The sequence below is a fragment of the Etheostoma cragini genome, chromosome 1 (assembly GCF_013103735.1).
Source record: "Etheostoma cragini isolate CJK2018 chromosome 1, CSU_Ecrag_1.0, whole genome shotgun sequence".
Lineage (NCBI taxonomy): Eukaryota > Metazoa > Chordata > Actinopteri > Perciformes > Percidae > Etheostoma > Etheostoma cragini.
In genome coordinates this window covers 34,087,966-34,092,072 of record NC_048407.1, presented here as the reverse complement: position 1 = coordinate 34,092,072, position 4,107 = coordinate 34,087,966, and the positions used below count along the sequence as shown (strand labels likewise).

The 4,107-nt window shown below is 35.7% G+C and overlaps 1 long non-coding RNA gene across 1 annotated transcript; it reads left to right on the top strand.

Moving 5' to 3' along the window:
• The first annotated feature begins 2,271 nt into the window (after window positions 1-2,271).
• On the top strand, window positions 2,272-3,989 carry LOC117948018. Its single transcript, XR_004657379.1, has 3 exons — window positions 2,272-2,323; window positions 3,015-3,109; window positions 3,867-3,989. It is a non-coding gene; the product is annotated as an uncharacterized LOC117948018 (long non-coding RNA).
• Window positions 3,990-4,107: the final 118 nt, after the last annotated feature.

Genomic DNA, 4,107 nt, shown 5'->3' with positions numbered 1-4,107 from the left:
CTGAAGCTGCAGACTCCACACTGAAAAAAATGATTCTGACCCCTTGTAAATGTTACATGTTTTTAGTCTGGTTTATTTAATAAATTGGAATGTGTTATTAAATCCTACTTACTTTTTATACTTAATTTTTAAAAGCACTGCCCTTTATTAAAACAAGTTAATTTAAGTCAATTAAAAGTAATTAGAAAAAAAATATGTACATTTTCATTTCCACATACTGTCTGATCTGCGCATGTGCAGACACATGCCGCCACTTTGTTCTGAAGGCGCGGATTGTACGTTATCCACTCGTTGGTAGCTGCATGAATGCTGGGTCCATTGCTCTGCATTTTTGGTAAGTAAGCAATTTATAATCATTGGTGTGTTATATTTTTTACTTTAACAGTGTTCTGTTAAAACAAGCCAATGCTATCAGTTTGTGTTTTGATAAATTAACATTAGCTAGAGTTAGAGCGACTATTTTAGTAGTAAGTTGACTTAATTGTAACAGATTTATCTTACTATTTTAAGCTAACGTTAGAGCTAGCTTTCAAGTTAAATGCATGAATTCAATAAATTCAGTGTTAGTCTTAGTCTTGTTAGACTTATGTGTTAGTTTGTAGGCATTGAATAAACAGGTTGACTAATGTTAATTGACGGTTTAATCGCATCTTCACTTTCCTGCCAGCTGGGCTTGTAGACTACCGTTAGCTAGCCTACTTTACTCCTATCTTGCTGTGAGCATGTTTTCTAATCTTGTCAATGTGTTAACATAAAGACAAAATACACCTGTGAAATCATGTCAGTAAAATGTACTTAATGTGCCCTAAAAGCAATCACTTATGATTCTACATAATGGCAGCAGTAGGTAGGTGCGTGCCTGAGTGACCGTTAGCCTAATTCAAAACACAACAGGAGTGGCAGACACAGGGTGCAGCTTCAGGCTAAGAGCAGATTTCATAAAAGCGAAAAAAATCATCAGATAGTGCTTCATGAGGAAATAAATAAAAGTTGTGGCTTTGTGTAAGCAAACATTGATATTGTAAGTGTTTAATATGAACGTTTAAGTTATTCTCAGGACCTTCCCTTTACCGTTTCTTCAAAGGCAACTATTTTTTTGACACCCGTATTCCTCGAAGACCCGCCCCTAATCTGCCTATGATTGGCTCCGACTGTGACATCGACTAGACCTAACCAACCAAAACAACGAAGGAAACGAACACTAGCCAATCAAAGGCAGGTCTTCGCGGAATACCGGTAAGAAAAAAAACAAGCTTCTCTTTACTGCGTGGTTCAAGGTAACGCTAGTCAAGGACTGTTTCTGACTTGCTTAACACAAAAAACCAAGCTTAAAACGTAAAGGTGAGGTTAAAGTATATTTTCAAAAGTGGAGGCATGCTAATGTTTAATAACTAACTAGCAGCAGCTTTGCAGAGGTTTAGCAGAACACGACCATAGCCCACAGTCCAATTAAAAGACCAGTTAAGGTTCTGAAGTTCTAGGCAGATGACAACAGGGATAAGAAGGTTGGTTTAGCTAGCATGTTAATTTTGTTTAACTTAGTTTCTGCTCTAAAAACTAAGACTTATTAAGTCACGCACATACTTTTAGTATAGAAGTGGAACATGAAAAATACTGGAACCAAATCTGTTTTCAACTTAAATTCACACAATTTCCATAAACTTCATTCTCCTCGTCTTTACATGAAATGTCCTGTCTGTCTGCTTGTAGCATCTACTAAAGCGTTAAAAGCATTAGATTTTGGGTTGTAATTTCTACATGCTCCAAAGTCATTTATAATCGCTCATCCGAGACATAACACACTTGCAAGAAATTTGTCCAGAAGTAAATACATAAATAAGTTTAATAAATTAAAAAAACTTTCCTGAAAATGAATTACATGTCTGTCCGTCCACTTCCACCCTTTTAATCTGCCATTTTTTAAAAATAATTTTAATAATAAGATACTTTAAAATGTGGACTTGGACAAAAATTAGTTTGGGCAAGTTTGTAATTACTGGACAATTACTTTTTTTTTCAAGTTTAAATAAGTTTTGATTTCCATTGCCCTTGATTAATAGCAATACATGTGACTAATTATTGTCTTTAATATTGAGGTCAAAGTAGTCTTTAATCATACAGTAGCTACAAAATATTACATCAATGGCTGAACACAGTACTCTTTATCTTCTGTTATTTTTTCTTGTGTATAACAGATAAATGCTGAATTCCAGCGCATAACAACAATCCCACTTAAAACAACCTTCATGGTGCAGTTGGTCAACCCAGCTGGGGAGGTGTTTCTGGCCAGAAACTAGCCACACATCTGGCGATCTTGCAAGAGGTAAACGTGTATACATTGTAGTAGAAAAAATATACACTGTGGAGCAACTCAATGAAATTTACTGTACCTATTCTTGATTATTTGTAGGTCCCTAAGTCCCGGCTAAAGAATAAAGGTAACTAGGCTGCTCTCTGTCTCGGAAATGTTTTCCCTGGAGGTGCCTTATGGCTTTCCACGTAGGCACTTGTCTGATTTGGTTTTTCTTAATTCTGGTTCAACCATATAAATCACTTTGTAACCGTGTTTTGAAAGGTGCTGTATAAATAAAAAAAATCGAGACGCATTTCTAAGTACCGATGATGCCTTAATAAGGCAGTAATGGCATACAGGTTAGAGAAGAAGCTTTGTGCCATTTCAATACCCAGGTGGGGAAAGTGAACTTAATCCTCAGTAGTGCAGATCCGACTAGTTGTACTAGCAGCTTCTAGGTGTTAACCGTGAAGAAGAGAGCATTGCTCTCACTAAAACTTCCCTGAAAAAGTAGAAGTTACAATAGTGCTATCGCCCTACACAATCAGACCTGACACTTAATCAATATTAAGTCACAATTCAATAACATTCATTTGCAAAATGGGGCTGTCCATTTACATTTTGTATAATAAAGTCAGTGTGTGTATATATTTTGCAGTTACCACATGTTTCTAATAATTTATGTATTTAGGAATATAATAATTGTTATCCTTTTAAACAGGCGACAACTGATGTCAATCCTAAAAGGGCAGCAGTCCTAAAGGCACTTTGGAGCTACCTTGGCGAGGATGTTGGACATCTCATCAGGAGTATAAGGTAAGTAATTGTAATCGCATTTGTTAGTCACATGTACTGTCTTGTATTATAGAAAATGTTTTAAGAGCCTAATGTCACTAACCCACTAGTTAATAGAAGAAAATGGCTTTCCCAATGTGATTTAAAGGAAAAATCAACAAAAACAAACCTGATGCATAACAGAATAAGTTTGTTGACACCACAACAATGGCAACTGTAGTTTTGTCAATGTGTTCACTCTGTCGTGTTTCGGGGTCTAGGGCTATGATAGTGTGGAAGCCTGCTGTTTATTTAAATAAACTACTGCACACTGCACTTGAAAAATTCTCTAGCCACTGAAACGTGTCCCTACAGAGGATCATAAGGATTATACTAGTGTTTTATGTTTTAAACTGTTGATGACAAAGACATTAACATTAATTAATACACAAGTATTATTTAAAAAAAATCATTTTTACCTTTTATAAGTAGCCATAAGGTTGAGAATATATGTATAAAAATCAATTCAATTAAAAGACCAAAACCATCCATGTGTTAGTCCATCTTTCAATACGTTCTGACTTCAGCTCCAAACCCATTGATTCTTACTGAATATTAAATATTATCCACAGTACAATAAAAACAAAAATCTGTGAATGTGCCATTCATATGTACAATAATTGTTTTACTGACCAGCATCAAAACTTTCAAAAAAATTAAGCGATTTAGAATTTGATGTCATTAAAATCTTTTACATAAATATGTTTTCTCTTTTCCCCTATTTTCTTCAAACATACAGGACATTGAAGGCGATGACATCCGGAGAGACCTGCAAAAATCCACCATGGGCATATATGTCATCAACGAGGAGCATGGAGAAATTGGAGCTCACGATGATATTGGCATTAACGTTGAAGGAGTAATCATTGGATGGACGACACTGGATCTGTAGCCCAAGCACATGCAATGATGCTGGGAGTCATCTATGTACTGAACATGGCTTACCCCAAAGAGCCGAACTACTCCTATGACTTCATTCA